The 18,200-nt window shown below is 49.6% G+C and overlaps 4 non-coding genes across 4 annotated transcripts; all 4 read right to left on the bottom strand.

Annotated features, from left to right (window-relative positions):
- TRNAL-AAG (transfer RNA leucine (anticodon AAG)) lies at positions 1-82 on the bottom strand. The gene has a single exon. It is a non-coding gene; the product is annotated as a tRNA-Leu (tRNA).
- Positions 83-8,363: 8,281 nt separating this feature from the next.
- On the bottom strand, positions 8,364-8,445 carry TRNAL-AAG (transfer RNA leucine (anticodon AAG)). Its single transcript has one exon. It is a non-coding gene; the product is annotated as a tRNA-Leu (tRNA).
- Positions 8,446-9,491: 1,046 nt separating this feature from the next.
- Positions 9,492-9,573, bottom strand: TRNAL-AAG (transfer RNA leucine (anticodon AAG)). Its single transcript has one exon. It is a non-coding gene; the product is annotated as a tRNA-Leu (tRNA).
- Positions 9,574-9,975: 402 nt separating this feature from the next.
- Positions 9,976-10,057, bottom strand: TRNAL-AAG (transfer RNA leucine (anticodon AAG)). Its single transcript has one exon. It is a non-coding gene; the product is annotated as a tRNA-Leu (tRNA).
- Between the last annotated feature and the right edge of the window lie 8,143 nt (positions 10,058-18,200).

The raw sequence follows: 18,200 nt of genomic DNA on the forward strand, positions 1-18,200 counted from the left end.
TGGCAGTGGTGGGATTTGAACCCACACCTCCGAGGAGACTGGAGCCTTAATCCAGCGCCTTAGACCGCTCGGCCACACTACCTTGCCGATATCGATCTTTTGTGTGCTTTTAAAATGAGGTGTGTATGAGTGGAATGTTGAGTGGTTCATTATTATGCCATCAACAAGTAATCAACTGGGGACATGCTGCATGTATGCACCTATTCTCAATACCGCAGAAAGAGAAAACACTTGACAGTACTGGCTTTGGTTCTATGCCTCTGATGACAGCACCTAGGAAAGTGCAGGTAAAGCACTCTATGCCACAGCAGAATCAATGGATTAGTCTTCTCAAGTGTAACCTTTTCTGACCAAGATAAGCTCCTCAAGTGGCCCTGATGTATAAGCTTGGACAAGTATTTGAGCAAGTTGTCACAAGAGCCCCACTGGCCGTGAACACGCAAAACCGTCCGATCCGATTCTAGCACACAGATTGAGAGCTATGGACGCAATCTGCGTAGAATTGGCGGAGTTTGAGCGTCACGACGCAGTAGGGAGCCTGTGAGGTTACGAAAATACACTTTTACTCCAACCCAGGGGTAGATTTGCCACCATCTCTGTTTTCTATCAGCCCAGAGAAAACTGCTAACTGGCTATAGACCTGTGAAACAAACAACCGGTTAAAACTGTGCAATTCCTATCTATCTATCAAAACAGTAGCGTCCCTTCGGAAGTTTAGGTCTCGTCTGTGTATACTGAATAGAAGGTTTTACTGAGAGGTAAAGACCTTTTAAAAAGCCTTTATTTGTTACAATATAAATAATTAATATATACAGACAATCGTGAACAATTAAACGATGAGAGACAGTGATAACACAGTACATAAAAGAAAAAGGGATAAAAAGAACGAATACTTATGATTCGGGAAAAGACAAAGTTCCTTTGTTGCAGTTAGTTCGCAATATGGCCGAACCACATGGCCGTTGCTCCGCCTGCAAGATGGCCACTGCTATTTCCCCAAGCAGTGGCAGTCTTTTCGGTATGATGGAAAGTGGGGGAATTGGCTGGGGGTCCTCATGCAATCAGTTTTGAGCACTGACATTTCTGGGCGGAGTCTCAAGCTCAGCCCAGGGGCGTGTCAGGCAGTGAGTTCTCAGGGGAGGAACTTCCAGCCATCCACAAAATATGTCCAATTTCATACCCCGCCGGGGTTTTGTCGCACATGCAAACCGATTTCATATTCAGATTGGGCTGAGAATACACGTTCATAGGACATCAAACTTGCAATATTTGGGGCGCACGGGGACCCCATTATTCATATCTCAGCCCCTGCTCGGGTTACCTGGCTATGTCTAGTATCACCATATTCTACAGAATTAGGGAAACAAAATTATGTAATTTTCATATTCCTCCCATGGATGGTATTTGCAAAATGTGACAAAGTTATCAACACCATGCATTCCATACTCAGTTTAGTCGGTGCCGTCAAGACTGGGAGGAATGTAGGTGTCAATAGACCTCATGCTGTGCTAGCTTCCCCTGTTGAATAGACTCTGTTGGTATTTCAGCTCTGCCCAATTAGCACATTAGTGTCACCAGAGCTTTTCCGGGAGCCTTAACAGGATTTCTTGCTAAACCAGGTTGCTTTAGCCATATGCTAACGCAGGCCCATTCAGCCCTCATGGCAAAAGGGGGGGGAAGGCAGGAAGGAAAAACTTCTATTTTAAAAATAAAGAATGTCAGTTTTCCGATCACGGTTGCGATCGGACAATCGGCCGCGAATCCTCGGACGACTGGGCGTCGCCCGGCGTCACACCTCCCCCTTCCCGAGCTCTGCTCAGGGAGGTGTCAACAGGACGCCTTCCGTAGCAGCTATTGGCGCTGTTGGGTCGGGTTCCCCCTGACACCGCGACAGCCCATCAGCGTTTTGGTGTCGGCTGCCTGCTTTGTGTTGGATCGTAAAGTCGTACTGCTGCAATGACAGGCTCCACCGTAGGAGCTTGCCGTTGGTTCCAGCAGTACGGTTTAGCCAACTCAGGGGATTGTGATCAGTGACGATCGTGAAGGAGCGGCCGTACAGATACGACTGCAGTTTCTGTAGGGCCCACACGATCGCCAGGCACTCCTTTTCAGTTGTGGAGTAGGCTACCTCTCGGGGCAGGAGCTTCCGGCTCAGGTAGAGGATAGGGTGTTCATCCCCCTTTCCATCCACCTGGCTGAGGACTGCGCCGAGACCGTAGTCAGAGGCATCGGTTTGCACCACAAACCGACGACTGAAGTCTGGGGCCTGAAGCACAGGGGCGCTTGCGAGGGCCTGCTTCAAGGCCTGGAAGGCATTCTCGCAAGCGGGGGTCCAGCTAACAACCTTGGGGTGCTTCTTGCTAGTGGCATCGGTCAGGGGCTTCGCCAGTGTACTATAGGCGGGAACAAATTTCCTATAGTAGCCGGCGGTCCCCAGGAACGCCTGGACCTGCTTTTTCGTGATAGGTCGAGGCCATGCCAGGATGGCGTCCACCTTTCCCGTGTCAGGTTTCAGGGTGTTACCCCCCACCCGGTGACCTAAGTACTGCACCTCGGTCATGCCAATCTGACACTTACTCGGTTTAACCGTCAGATTGGCCATGGCCAGCCTCTCTAGTACCTGGGACAGGTGTTTGAGGTGTTCTTCCCAGGTGGGGCTGAACACCGCAATGTCATCCAGATACGCTACAGCGAACCCTTGCATTCCCTCTAGCAGGTCGTTCACGGCCCGCTGAAACGTGGCGGGGGCGTTCTTCATCCCAAAGGGCATCATCGTGAACTCGAAGAGACCGAAAGGGGTGATGAAGGCCGACTTTTGCCTCGCGTCAGGTGCAAGTGGTATCTGCCAATACCCCCGGCTCAGATCCATGATTGATAGGTACCTGGCTGATGCCAGTGTATCTAGCAGCTCATCAATGCGAGGCATGGGGTAGGCGTCTGTAGTGGTGATGGCGTTCAGTTTCCGGTAGTCTACGCAGAACCGAGTTGTCTGGTCCTTCTTGGGGACCAGGACAACAGGGGCTGCCCAGGCACTACTGGACTTTTGAACCACCCCTAACTCCAGCATCTCCCTCACCTCCTTCTGCATGTCCGCCTGTACCTCGGGAGAGACACGGTAAGCGGATTGCCTGATGGGGGGATGGGTACCTGTATCTACCCCATGCACCGCCATACTGGTCCGCCCCGGGATACCGGAGAAGGTGTGCTGGTACTGGCCCAGCACCTTCTGTAACTGCTCTTGCTGGGCTGAGGCGAGCTGTGGATTGACGTTTAGGTCGCCGTCCACATCTCGTACGTCAGCCAGCAGGTCTAACAGGGGGTCTGCCTCTCCCTGCTCTAACCGGCTGCACACTGGCAGCGCATACTGGGTCCTGTCATGGTGGGCCTTCAGCATGTTTACATGAAAGCTCTTCTGCTTCCTGCCCCCCATGTTCACTAGATACGTCAGAGGGTTTAACCGCTGCACTACAGTAAAAGGCCCCTCCCAGGCTGCTTGCAGCTTGTTCTGCCTCACGGGAAGAAGGGCATATACCTTGTCACCCACATCAAATGACCGCTCTCCAGCAGTGCGGTCGTACCATGCTTTTTGTTTGGCCTGAGCCTGGGCCAGGTTGTTGGTCACTACTGCGGACAGGGCCTCCATTTTGTCCCTGAACTTGAGGACGTAATCGACCACGGAGACATCAGTGGGGTCGCCCTTGCCCTCCCATGTCTCCCGCATCAATTGTAAGGGTCCTCGGACATTCCTCCCATACAGGAGTTCAAACGGGGAAAACCCGGTTGACTCCTGCGGCACCTCCCTGTACGCAAACAACAGATGAGGCAGGTATCGTTCCCAGTCCCCACCTTGCGACTCAACAAACGTGGTCAGCATTTGCTTCAGCGTCCCGTTGAACCGTTCACACAGTCCATTGGTCTGCGGGTGGTAGGGACTGGAGACAATGTGCGTCATGTGTATCTTTTTGCACAGGGCCTCCATGAGTTCGGACATAAACTGGGATCCCTGATCGGAGAGCATCTCCGCAGGGAACCCGACTCGGGAGAAAATGTTAAGTAGCGCGTCTGCTACCTTGTCCGCCCTCAGGGAGGAAAGCGCCATGGCCTCAGGATAGCGGGTGGCGTAATCCACCACCGTCAGGATGTACCTTTTGCCACTGCTGCTGGGAGTGGGCAATGGTCCAATTATGTCGACTGCCACTCTGTGAAAGGGCTCACCTATGATTGGCAGTGGACACAAGGGAGCCTTGCGGGGGTTCCCAGCCCGTTTTACCTTTTGGCAAACAGTACATGAGCGGCAATAGTTGGTCACATCGATCCGCATCCTGGGCCAGTAGAAATGACCCTGGATACGGTCAAGTGTCTTGTGGATTCCCAAGTGCCCTGCCAGGGGAATGTCATGTGCGGACTTCAGCACATGCCCCCGGAAGGCACTGGGTACCACAAGCAACTTGGTACCCACACTTGTTTCACCTTCGGTGGGCTGTACAGGCTCGCTGTACAGCTTACCACCTTCCCAATATACCTTGAAGGTATCTTCATTCGTGAGGGGCTCCGAAGCCTGTCTTCTGAGTGCCTCGAGGCTAGGGTCAGTCTGGAGTGCTTGCACAAATGCAGCACTCTCGCTCTCAGCCAGCTGGCCCGTGGCATATGCAGTTAGTGGCTGAAGGCTACCATCCCTGTGGTCAGAGGAGGGGGAGGAGGCCGGAACCTCTTCCACCTGCTCTGAGCCCAGGTTCTGAGCAGCGCGGCTGCGTGTTACTGCCAGTACAGGTACACCTTCAGACTGGCACATACTGGCATTACTCACATCCTGGCTGCATGCATGAATTACAGTGACAGGTACAACAACATTTTCATCACAAACAATCGGTATATCAAACACAGGTACCTGTGACACAGGTACTATTGGACTCGGTACCCCTGGACTGGGCACATTCAACCCACCTCCCCCCTGTTCTTGCCCCTTGGTGCAAAGTACCTTAGTGTGGGCGGAGAGTCCGTCTCCCTCCTGGCAGTCTGAGGGGCTTGGGGCAGGTTCATAATAGGACACAAGCTTGCCCAGGTCGGTCCCCAACAAAACTGGGACCGGCAGTTGGTCCAGGACCCCAACAACCTTCTCTTGAACCCCCACCCCCCAATCGATGGACACCCGAGCCTGGGGAATGCGAGAAAGAGTGCCCCCCACTCCAGTGAGGGTAAGGTATTTGTCAGGGAGGATATTTTCCGTCGGGACCAGGTGCGCACGCACCAGGGTGACATCCGCTCCAGTGTCGCGGAAACCGGTAACAAGCTGGTCGTTCACTGTAACCAGCTGGTGGTTGCTCGTAGCGGAGTGGATCCCTCTCCCACCTGCGAACATGACGTTGTTGGGTGCTCCCGGCTGGGGTGCGCTGGCTGGCGGCAGTTGCCGTGGGCGAGGTGTAGGTGGTGCAGGAGCTGGCGCGGTCTGCCTCCGCTCCGGGCAGTTAAACTTCATGTGTCCGGGCTTGCGGCAAAAGTGACAGGTGATGCCCTCTGTTACTGCAGGCCTGGACGCAGCAGCTGCGCTGGAGGGCCTCTGGGGCGCACGGCTCACAGAGGTAGGAGAGTCTGCAAAATTGTGGGACTGACCTCCTCTCCAGCTAGATGGGGCAGTCCTGCGGGTCTCCGGCACCCTGGTCGTTGCAAAGGTCTCAGCGAGGTCTGCAGCGACCGTCGCTGACGCCGGTCGGCGCTCCAGCACAAACTGGCGTACATCAGCCGGGCAAATGTTCAGAAACTGCTCCAGGACGATTAAGTCCTCCAGGACACCGTAAGACCCTTTAGTGAGGCCTAGCGTCCACTGGCGGAGTGTGGTGAGCAGACTGCTGACCACATCTTGATAAGAATCAGTAGATTTTTTCTGCCAGGACCTGAACCTTTTCCGGTAGGCTTCTGGCGTCAGCTGGTACTTAGTGATTATAGCCTCCTTTATAGCGGTATAATCATTGTCCTTTTCCACAGGCAGCTCTGAGAAAGCATCAAGCGCTTTGTAGCGCAGCAAGGGTGTCAGATGTCTGGCCCACTGGTCTTGGGACAGACGATACTGACGGCAGGCCTTTTCGAAAGACCTCAAAAACAAGTCAATGTCAGTGTCTTTTTCGATAATAGCAAATTTAAATTTTGCACTTACTGGAGCGGCAGTCCCTTCAGCAGGGAGGCTGGGCGTTGAACTCCGGCTGGCTTGCTGCACTTTCGCCATGTTCAGCTCATGCTGTCGTCTCTCCCGCGCCTCTGCAGATTGGCGTTCCTCTCGCTTTTGCTCCGCCATGTACTGCAGGTACTTGTCCACATCAGTTTCCATCAGCTTTTGCAATGCCTGCTGCATTACTGGATCAACATAACTGGACAGTCCAGTACTGGCCGGTTCCAGGCGAGTACTTTCAGGGGTTCTGGGGTCGGGGATCACACTGACAGCCTCCTGCGTATCTGTTGCCGCATTGCCCGCGGGTTGCTCAACCTCGGTACGCACAGGATCTTCAGTCTCTGGTTCCCCTCGACTTGCGTTAGATGAGCCGGTGTCCTCCACAGTGGACACCTCCAGCGTCCGCAGATTCTGGCTATCCCATCGGTACAAGTCCGTTATCAGGTCCTGCTGTTTCTTGCCGCGGATGTCCATGCCTCTCGCCTCGCACAGACTCTGCAGGTCGGATAGGACCATGACCTTGTAATTCCCGGACATTTCCATGCCAAATAAAAGAAAACTTAGGGGAGGGGTACTGGTTACACAGTCTCTCTGTATATATGAAAAATATATTGCACTCAGTCACTACCAACGAATTAGTTCGTTTCTCGATAGGGCTAATTCGATAGCCCTACCTGAGATACTATCAGCACACACAGATCCCAAACGCTGCCGACCACTGTCACAAGAGCCCCACTGGCCGTGAACACGCAAAACCGTCCGATCCGATTCTAGCACACAGATTGAGAGCTATGGACGCAATCTGCGTAGAATTGGCGGAGTTTGAGCGTCACGACGCAGTAGGGAGCCTGTGAGGTTACGAAAATACACTTTTACTCCAACCCAGGGGTAGATTTGCCACCATCTCTGTTTTCTATCAGCCCAGAGAAAACTGCTAACTGGCTATAGACCTGTGAAACAAACAACCGGTTAAAACTGTGCAATTCCTATCTATCTATCAAAACAGTAGCGTCCCTTCGGAAGTTTAGGTCTCGTCTGTGTATACTGAATAGAAGGTTTTACTGAGAGGTAAAGACCTTTTAAAAAGCCTTTATTTGTTACAATATAAATAATTAATATATACAGACAATCGTGAACAATTAAACGATGAGAGACAGTGATAACACAGTACATAAAAGAAAAAGGGATAAAAAGAACGAATACTTATGATTCTGTGGAAAGTCCGTTCGGGAAAAGACAAAGTTCCTTTGTTGCAGTTAGTTCGCAATATGGCCGAACCACATGGCCGTTGCTCCGCCTGCAAGATGGCCACTGCTATTTCCCCAAGCAGTGGCAGTCTTTTCGGTATGATGGAAAGTGGGGGAATTGGCTGGGGGTCCTCATGCAATCAGTTTTGAGCACTGACATTTCTGGGCGGAGTCTCAAGCTCAGCCCAGGGGCGTGTCAGGCAGTGAGTTCTCAGGGGAGGAACTTCCAGCCATCCACAAAATATGTCCAATTTCATACCCCGCCGGGGTTTTGTCGCACATGCAAACCGATTTCATATTCAGATTGGGCTGAGAATACACGTTCATAGGACATCAAACTTGCAATATTTGGGGCGCACGGGGACCCCATTATTCATATCTCAGCCCCTGCTCGGGTTACCTGGCTATGTCTAGTATCACCATATTCTACAGAATTAGGGAAACAAAATTATGTAATTTTCATATTCCTCCCATGGATGGTATTTGCAAAATGTGACAAAGTTATCAACACCATGCATTCCATACTCAGTTTAGTCGGTGCCGTCAAGACTGGGAGGAATGTAGGTGTCAATAGACCTCATGCTGTGCTAGCTTCCCCTGTTGAATAGACTCTGTTGGTATTTCAGCTCTGCCCAATTAGCACATTAGTGTCACCAGAGCTTTTCCGGGAGCCTTAACAGGATTTCTTGCTAAACCAGGTTGCTTTAGCCATATGCTAACGCAGGCCCATTCAGCCCTCATGGCAAAAGGGGGGGGAAGGCAGGAAGGAAAAACTTCTATTTTAAAAATAAAGAATGTCAGTTTTCCGATCACGGTTGCGATCGGACAATCGGCCGCGAATCCTCGGACGACTGGGCGTCGCCCGGCGTCACACAAGTGTTAAAGCCAGAGGAGCTGAGGCCTTATCTTTCCTACATAGTATATCCTTGTCAAGCAAGCGAGAAGTTAAAGGCTGGCAGTGGTGGGATTTGAACCCACACCTCCGAGGAGACTGGAGCCTTAATCCAGCGCCTTAGACCGCTCGGCCACACTACCCTGCAGATGTCTACTCTTGCGTGCTTTAAGACAAGTTTTTCAAGAGTCAAAGGTTAAGCGGTTAATTACTGTGCCATCAACAGGTTATCATCTGGGGATATGCTGCATGTTGGCAGCCATTCTCAGTTCCATAAGGAAGAACGCATAACAGTACTGACTTGTGTTCCATTGCTCTGATACCACTGAGTGCAGCACCTACTGTCCGATCGCTTTTCCGATCAATTTTCCGATCGAAAATCAGATCGAATATGCATTAAATTATCTATTGAACCAACTATCTGCCAAAAAATCTCATGGTGTATTCCCATCATGAGACCCTGGAGGAAGCCTTCAAATAATTTTTGCATCTCAAGGAAACCGACCTTACTGGGGCAAGTGGGGAAAATGCCAGGGAACCCCTGAAAAGTCCTGAAGGAAGCTTGGGCTTCCAGGGAACCCTGGTTGAGAAAACCTGCTTTGGCCTAGCGTACAATAAAAGACATCCTCTTGAACCCCTAACTGCCCACGTAGTTAACGTATCAGCTTTTATGCAAAAGTAATGTCACCTGTCTAAAAAAATCACAATTGTCCACTTACGTACAATGTACAATGTAGCCCGTAGCACTGGAATAGATGCTATTGCACGTATACCTAAAATGCCATTCATCTACAATTGAGAGGAAACATTTGCCTACTATTGGGTAATAGGGGCAGATCTCACCTCAGTCATCTAAATGAGATCTTTGCCCTGTTTACTTTGTAGAAAGTCCTATCTGTTGCCACTGTTGCTGTCAAAAGGTCCTCCACAGCCAGGAGTTATGAGCTGTGGCACATTGTCAGAATCCAGTGGAAAAGTGCATGTAAAGGTCTTAAGCCATTGTAAGCACTTTTTTTTCTAAACTGTATTCCTTTGTAGCGGTGAAAGAAAGTGTGGTGCTGGGAAAGCCTCATTCATGTTGTTGTGCAAGCTGATGGAGGAAAAGAGAAGTATTTGAGCTTTCTTGTTGTTGATGAAGGGACGTAGTAGATCCACAAGAGGCCTGCGAGGCAAGATAGAAGTTGTAGACTGGCAGTGGTGGGATTTGAACCCACGCCTCAGAGGAGACTGGAGCCTTAATCCAGCGCCTTAGACCGCTCGGCCACACTACCTTGCCGATATCGATCTTTTGTGTGCTTTTAAAATGAGGTGTGTATGAGTGTAATGTTGATTGGTTCATTATTGTGCCATCAACAAGTAATCAACTGGGGACATGCTGCATGTATGCACCTATTCTCAATACCGCAGAAAGAGAAAACACTTGACAGTACTGGCTTTGGTTCTATGCCTCTGATGACAGCACCTAGGAAAGTGCAGGTAAAGCACTCTATGCCACAGCAGAATCAATGGATTAGTCTTCTCAAATGTAACCTTTTCTGACCAAGATAAGCTCCTCAAGTGGCCCTGATGTATAAGCTTGGACAAGTATTTGAGCAAGTGTTAAAGCCAGAGGAGCTGATGCCTTATCTTTCCTACATAGTATATCCTTGTCGAGCAAGCGAGAAGTTAAAGGCTGGCAGTGGTGGGATTTGAACCCACGCCTCCGAGGAGACTGGAGCCTTAATCCAGCGCCTTAGACCGCTCGGCCACACTACCCTGCGGATGTCTACTCTTGCGTGCTTTAAGACACGTTTTTCAAGAGTCAAAGGTTAAGCGGTTAATTACTGTGCCATCAACAGGTTTATCATCTGGGGATATGCTGCATGTTGGCAGCCATTCTCAGTTCCATAAGGAAGAACGCATAACAGTACTGACTTTTGTTCCATTGCTCTGATACCACTGAGTGCAGCACCTACTGTCCGATCGCTTTTCCGATCGCTTTTCCGATCGAAAATCAGATCGGATATGCATTAAATTATCTATCGAACCAACTATCTGCCAAAAAATCTCATGGTGTATTCCCATCATGAGACCCTGGAGGAAGCCTTCAAATAATTTTTGCATCTCAAGGAAACCGACCTTACTGGGGCAAGTGGGGAAAATGCCAGGGAACCCCTGAAAAGTCCTGAAGGAAGCTTGGGCTTCCAGGGAACCCTGGTTGAGAAAACCTGCTTTGGCCTAGCGTACAATAAAAGACATCCTCTTGAACCCCTAACTGCCCACGTAGTTAATGTATCAGCTTTTATGCAAAAGTAATGTCACCTGTCTAAAAAAATCACAATTGTCCACTTACGTACAATGTACAATGTAGCCCGTAGCACTGGAATAGATGCTATTGCACGTATACCTAAAATGCCATTCATCTACAATTGAGAGGAAACATTTGCCTACTATTGGGTAATAGGGGCAGATCTCACCTCAGTCATCTAAATGAGATCTTTGCCCTGTTTACTTTGTAGAGAGTCCTATCTGTTGCCACTGTTGCTGTCAAAAGGTCCTCCACAGCCAGGAGTTATGAGCTGTGGCACATTGTCAGAATCCAGTGGAAAAGTGCATGTAAAGGTCTTATGCCATTGTAAGCACTTTTTTTTCTAAACTGTATTCCTTTGTAGCGGTGAAAGAAAGTGTGGTGCTGGGAAAGCCTCATTCATGTTGTTGTGGAAGCTGATGGAGGAAAAGAGAAGTATTTGAGCTTTCTTGTTGTTGATGAGACTGGAGCCTTAATCCAGCGCCTTAGACCGCTCGGCCACACTACCTTGCCGATATCGATCTTTTGTGTGCTTTTAAAATGAGGTGTGTATGAGTGGAATGTTGAGTGGTTCATTATTATGCCATCAACAAGTAATCAACTGGGGACATGCTGCATGTATGCACCTATTCTCAATACCGCAGAAAGAGAAAACACTTGACAGTACTGGCTTTGGTTCTATGCCTCTGATGACAGCACCTAGGAAAGTGCAGGTAAAGCACTCTATGCCACAGCAGAATCAATGGATTAGTCTTCTCAAGTGTAACCTTTTCTGACCAAGATAAGCTCCTCAAGATATTTTATTATAAAAGACAGGATCATATAGCATACATTATAGGCAATAAATAAATTAAAAAATATGCATATCTGAAAGCAAAATTATACAAGAGATTTTTCCTCCAAAAGATCCTATATACAACATTAAACATCCTGTTTTATACTTGATTTCATCAAGCAATAACTCTATTTACAGTATTTACATCAGAAAAACATATAATGCAAGGGAAATACCCAAAACAAGATATAAACACATAACTCATAAATCATTCTCATATGAGATATTACTGTTGAAGGAGTATCAATCAGCCACTTCCATACAAAAACGGAAACAACACCTACATTACATCATTTATTCAACGTACTAAAAATAAATAAAGAAAAGAAAAAACACATAACATACACTACCACCAAAAAAAAAAAAAAAAAAAAAAAAAAAAAAAAGATGACATCACCTACAATACACCACTCATACCACACAGTCATACAATGGGTCTTTTACGCCCAAAGGAAAAACAGAAGACTATAGACAACGTTGAGTCAAGACAAGAAATAAAATTAATTAACGAGACAAAACATCACCGCTACCAACAATATATAGAAGAAGCACAAAGGGATATCTCCTTTGTGTCTGCGGCCAGACTTCAAAAAAGAATCACAAAACTCAAAAAATCTAGGGTGCAAGAGGGAGAATAGTAAAGCAACACCCTGGAGAAGAGTCCACCAGGTCAAGGAGGCTTGATATTCTGCCAAGCCAGAATCCAAGCTCCTCTCCCCAGCTTCTTCTTCTCCAAGAACCGGATCTTCCCAACCTCACCGAGAATACCGTTCACCACCACCTGGACCGGCGAGATTTTCTGCCTAATCGCTACGTCACACCGTGCCAACCAAACGTGTCTCCTAACCACTAGGCTAACTATGTATAAAGTGCACAAATCAAAGCCCTGGCGTTGGTTAAAAGCTCCATATGCCCACTCAGCATAACTCAGATGCTCCAGAAATGGGATGCCTAGGACCCCACCCACCTGTTTATACACCTCTACATTGAAGGGGCATGTGATCAGAAAGTGTTCCATGTCCTCCTCAACGGAACACTCCTGTCGAGGACAGACACGAACTTCTGGTCTCCGACCCCACATGTTCCCTCCAACATACAGTTTGCCCTGGAAAGTTAGCCAGGCGATGTCCCAGAATTTGTTCGGAACGCGCGGTGAATTAAGTAACCGCAAACCCTCCTTCAAAATCGGGCCTGGGCAATCCTTCAAGGCCAATGGGTCATGGAAATGAGAGTCCACCACTCTAGCCAACAGGACTTTCCTGTCGACCGACCTGATGTCCTCCACTCCCAATCCCCACTGCCGCAGTTTCTTCATGCAAGGCAAAACATAGGCCGGAAGGTAGCCATGACGTGCATTCAGTTTCTTCACTGAGCCACCGCTCATCCAATCCCTGAGGAAAGGCTCACACCAGATCTGAAAGAAGCTTACCCAAGTAGGCGGGCTCCCTGCAAACAAACTACCAAGATTGAACTTAATGAACATCAGGGAGAAAAAGACGATCGGGTTGACCATTCCTAAGCCACCCTCCCGCCTGGTTCTGTAAGTGATGTTCCTACGTACAGGGTTCGTTCTGTTTCCCCATAACATCAGGAAAAACAGAGCGTTAATCCTGGTGTACAGGGATGCTGGCAAAATTGCAACGTAGCTAACGTATAACATTATCGGCACCAGATAGGTTTTAATCAAGTCAACCCTTTCCCTGAGGGTTAAACGCCAACCCTTCCAACGAGCCACTTTAGTGTCGACATCTTTCAGCTTGCTCTCCCAATTTCGCAGGCCGTAATCGCCTGGGCCAAATTTGATGCCTAAGATCTTGATTTCGTCCTGAGGCACGGGAAAGGAGCCAGGAAGTGCAAAGGATTCTCCTTCTTTGCCCAACCAGAAAGTTTCGCACTTATCCGGATTCACTTTTGAACCAGATGCCGACGAGTACAGAGCGATCTCTTCGGCCACCACCAACGCCTCTTCCGCCTTCGAGATCACAACTGTTACATCATCGGCATAAGCCACCACCTTCAGAGGCGAGACACCAGAGATGCCCACAGGAACCCCACTGAGCGCACTGCCCTCTAACCTTCTCACGAAGGGGTCGATGGCAAATACGTACAGTAGAGAACTCAGCGGACACCCCTGGCGGACCCCCGAGCTCACCTCAAAAGGCTGGCCGATCCATCCGTTGATGAGCATGAAACTCTCAGCCTCTTTATACAAAGTCTGTAGCCAATTGATAAACCTCCCCTGCAAGCCGTACACACTAAGTAGCCGCCATAGGTACTTATGGTTGACTCGATCAAAGGCCTTCGACTGGTCCAATGTTAGCAAAAACTTTCCCCAGCCCTCAGCCCTGCACCGTTCCAGAACTTCCCGGACAGCTAACAGTGCTGAGAAAGTACTCCTACCTGAAACCGAGCAGTGCTGGTGGCGGGAAAGCACATCCGTTACCTGGGACAAGCGCCAGAATAAAATTTTTGCCAAGATCTTCCTGTCAACATTGAGAAGGCTGATGGGACGCCAATTCTCAATCATCTCAGGATTACGACCTTTTGACAACAAGATAACCGCAGATTGCCTCATGGAGGGTGGTAATTGACCCTCGGCAAGGCAGTCGTTAAAAGCACCGGCCAATTTAGGGGCCAGGATGGATTTGAAGGCCTTGTAAAACTCAGCCGTCAGTCCATCCGGACCCGGGGTCTTTTTAGGCGCGAGACCATCAATGGCCCTCGCTACTTCATCCACGGTGATCTCAGTGGTCAAATCAATACCAGAAACATCAAATTCTTTCAGACCTGGTATGGAAGCCAAGAAATCATCCATTCTTGTCTGGTCAAGGGGCTTCTCCCCAAGCAGTTTAGCATAAAACTCTCTAGCGATGGACAAGATCTCCGACCTGGACTTTGCCAGAGATCCCGAACCATCCCTGAGACCATGGACCGTCCTAAGCGCTGAACTTTGTTTGAAACTCTGGTAAGGGTCAGGCGAGTGGTACTTACCATGATCCCTCTCCAGAGTCAAAGAAGCCAACCGGTCGTACTGCAACTGCTTGAGGCGGAGTTTGACCTCAGAGATCTCCCCCGGATCTCCGCCCTCAGAGACCAGAATGTTTAATCTCTCCCTCAGTTGTTGGTAAGCAAAATCTCTATCAATATTTTTACGGACAGCTAGACCCTTGAAGAATCTGGCAGCACGTTTTTTGACTTCCTCCCACCACTCAGACCTATTGTTGAAACAGTCCAGGATGGTGACCTGTGCCTGAAAAAACTCCTCAAAGGATCGTCTCACGTCACTTTCCAGCAGCAGGGCCGAATTCATTCTCCAGATACCCCTACCTCTGGGAGGAGCGTCTAGAGCATTCAAACACACCGATAGAATAAGGTGATCAGAGAATTCCACCGCCAACAGCTTGGGGGCCGAAGTGATGAGATTCTCCGAAACAAAAAACCTATCTATTCTAGATCTACTGCTACCGCTATAAAAGGTGAAACCCGTGAGACCTGGTGAATGTCGAATGTGTACATCCACCAGATCAGCATCTTTAACTATTCTATCTAAAAACTTACCATCACCGCTTATCCGGACCCGGGCACTCGCCCTGTCCTTGGCCCTAGTGACGGTGTTAAAATCACCACCCAGGATCACAGGACAAGCTGAAAAAAAGAATGGCCTGATCTGTGTGAAAAGGCGCTTCCTCTCCCCCTTAATTGAGGGGTGAGCATAGGCGTTGATAAGCCTGAGGTCCTGCCCTTTCACACAGACGTCCAAAACCAGACACCTTCCCATCTCCACTTCAATAACTCGCCGGCATGTTACCATGTCGGTCCTAAAAAGGACCGCTACACCACTTCCAGGCTCTCCCGCAAGAGACCAGAAACTCTGACCGGACACCCAGTCCCTCTCGGCTAACCAGAGGTCAGCCGTAGAGGTGAGCCTGGTCTCCTGTAGGAAAATGATGTCAGCCTCCAGGCTGGCCAGAATTGTGAACGCCAATTTTCGAGCTCTGGGGGTTTTGATGCTAGCAACGTTGATCGTTGCCAACATTAGTGGTGAGGGAGCAGCCATTAGAGTGATTGAGGTTTCCCTTCATACTCCTTTGAACAAAGACAATAAAAATGAAAGCAAAAACACAACATTACAAGAAACAAAAAACGAGAACACAAAAGACAATACCCCTTCAGACAGTGGCAGGATTGCCAATCACCATATCTTCCTCTTCCGAGGACAAAGGCTTACCAGCCAACAAGTCAAATCTGTTGGCAAGTTTGACTTCATTACGCCTTTGAACCAGGACTGCCCAATTTTTCTGAGTGGCCCTTCTTTGTAGGGGCCCAGATTTGGGTCCCTTACTTGTTCTCCTGGTTTTTAATCGTTCTTCCAAGAACGCTTTTTCCTCCTCGTTTAGGTCCTCCTTGCCCTTTGGCTGGAGACAACTACCTGAAAACAGGGAGAGCGAGACTGGACTAGGAGCAACAGCAACACTGCCATCAGTAGGGGATGGGGAAGCAGTGTCATCAGGAGGAGGGGGAGGAGAGGTGATGACAATGTCATCAGGAGGGGGGGGGAGGAGGAGGGGGGGGGAAGTGATGATTGAATCATCAGGAGGGGGAGGAGGGGGGTGGATGACTGTGTCATCAGGAGGGGGAGGGGGGGGAGCAGAGGGAGGAGGGGACGAGGAAGGGGGATCGGAGGACAAAAGGGGAACAGGCTCCTGAGGAGCAAGGGAGGGAGGGGCCGAGGATGGAGGGGCAAAGGGGTAACCAGGACCAGAGGGTTTAAGAGCCCTCTTGACTTTAACTGACCTTGGGGGCCTTATGCGTTGTGCCTTGGGAGAAGAGCCTTCCCCCCCATGAGCAGCATCCCTGAGACGACCAGACCTCCTGAGCTCAGACTGCCCCTCAGGGGCCACCTTAGTCCTAACTGGACGAGGAGAAGCGGCGGGAGAGACAACAGAAAAAGGAACAGTAACAGACTCGGAAACAATAGGAGCTGATACAGGCTGGACAGACACACTGGGAATTGGCAGGGGGACGAGCTGATTCTCCTCGTCCATACGGACCAACATGGCTCTCCTGAGATCCTCAGGCATAGTTGCCCAGGAGATCGGGCATTCCGTATACGGGTGACCGTATTCAAAACAAAAATTGCACTTGATTCGGCGGCAACTACCTGAGGAATGCCCGAACTCCTGGCACCTGCTACACCTGGGATCGGGGCAGTTACTGGCGAGATGGCCCCGCTTTCCACATCTATTGCAGGTCCTGGGCTGACCGGGATAATAAGTAATAATTTTGTCACGCCCTATAAGGGCGGATCGGGGAATATGGGTGACGAGTCCCTCCTTAGTATGGAGCTTTATCGCCACCTCATATTCCCCCCACCAAATCCCCAGGTCATCCAGGACTCGCTGCGGAGGGGCCATCACGTCAGCGTAATGCTGAACCCAGGACATCAAGTCTCTCACAGGGATGCTCTCATTTTGCACTACGATGTGAGCTTTTTTTTCCAATGACTGCCGGGATAGAGGAAAGACTGAGAAACCGTGCCACTGGTTGTTAACTGACACCTTCAGTCTCTCCTCCAGGAAGGCCTCCATCCCGTGCAGCGACAAAAAGCTCACATCATAATACTGGGGGGGATCCCCTGGAGCTAGAATCGCGTTTAAGTCACATGGCTTTGTCCCCAGATCCAGGAGGAACCGGACAAACTCTTTTTTGTTAGGAATGGCAGAATCATGTTCCCATTTAAGTCTGACCACGTTCCTCCTGCCAGGGACAAATGTCTCAGACTCCAGCTCCAGGGGAGCTAGAACTCTCCTCCCAGAAGCGGCACTTCGCACTGCACGAGAATATGACCGGGGCCGGGCAGCGGATGTCCCCTGAGCCGAGGCCGCCATGGAGGCAAGGGCTCCCGGGTTGGAGGCAGGGCCCAGGGCAGGAAAATCAAAACCTACCCTGGTCACGCTCTCCAACCCAGGCAACCCAGACCCAGCAGACACTCCACCAACCTCAGCTCCAGCCGAACTGTCACCAGGCGCCTCATCAGGCACCGAGGCAACCACAGGGGACACGGGGGGGGGGGGCCTCATACCTAGGGGCATTGGGACCCAGACCAAAAATGGTTTCGCTGAACTCTACTTTGCCAGTATAATCAAATCTCTTGATGATCTCGTTTTCTACCAAAAATTTCTTGCCATTGGCCCGAAATTCAATCTGGCATCCACAATTTGGGTCACCTTTGCCCACTAGATAGAGACCTTTGAAGTCCCCCCCAGGTTCCACAGAAAAAATCTTAGTTTCGCCTGAATGGCCTTCTATCACCACCAGGCGCTCTTTCTCTAGCCTGTAGATACAGTCCATTGTACGGAATTCTGTTATTAAGTCTTCCACTACAATAGGCGGAGGCTCTACATGCTTTTTTTTAACTTTTTTCTTTCTCCAACCTTCATCTGAGTCTGAGTTGTCACCTCCAGAAAGGGAGTGAAAGCTATCGCCAAACAAAGGATCCAACCCATGACTCACTTGACCATCTTTGATCATTATTATTTCACCATTAATTTCCTTATAAAGGACAGAAGCCCTTACTGTATCACTATCGTTAGGGAAACGAGACGAAACCTTTGTTGTTACTATAGAGCTTGAAGTGAGATCTGTGACGGAAGTGTCAGGAAGAGTCTCATCTGCATCTTTGGCCCTTCCCCCCTGCAGACTTAACTCCACCCCGGCACTCCCGTTCGAGCCACCAACAAGCAACACAGGTTCTCCATCAACAACATCAGTTTGAT

This window comes from Hyperolius riggenbachi, chromosome 12 (assembly GCF_040937935.1).
Source record: "Hyperolius riggenbachi isolate aHypRig1 chromosome 12, aHypRig1.pri, whole genome shotgun sequence".
NCBI lineage: Eukaryota > Metazoa > Chordata > Amphibia > Anura > Hyperoliidae > Hyperolius > Hyperolius riggenbachi.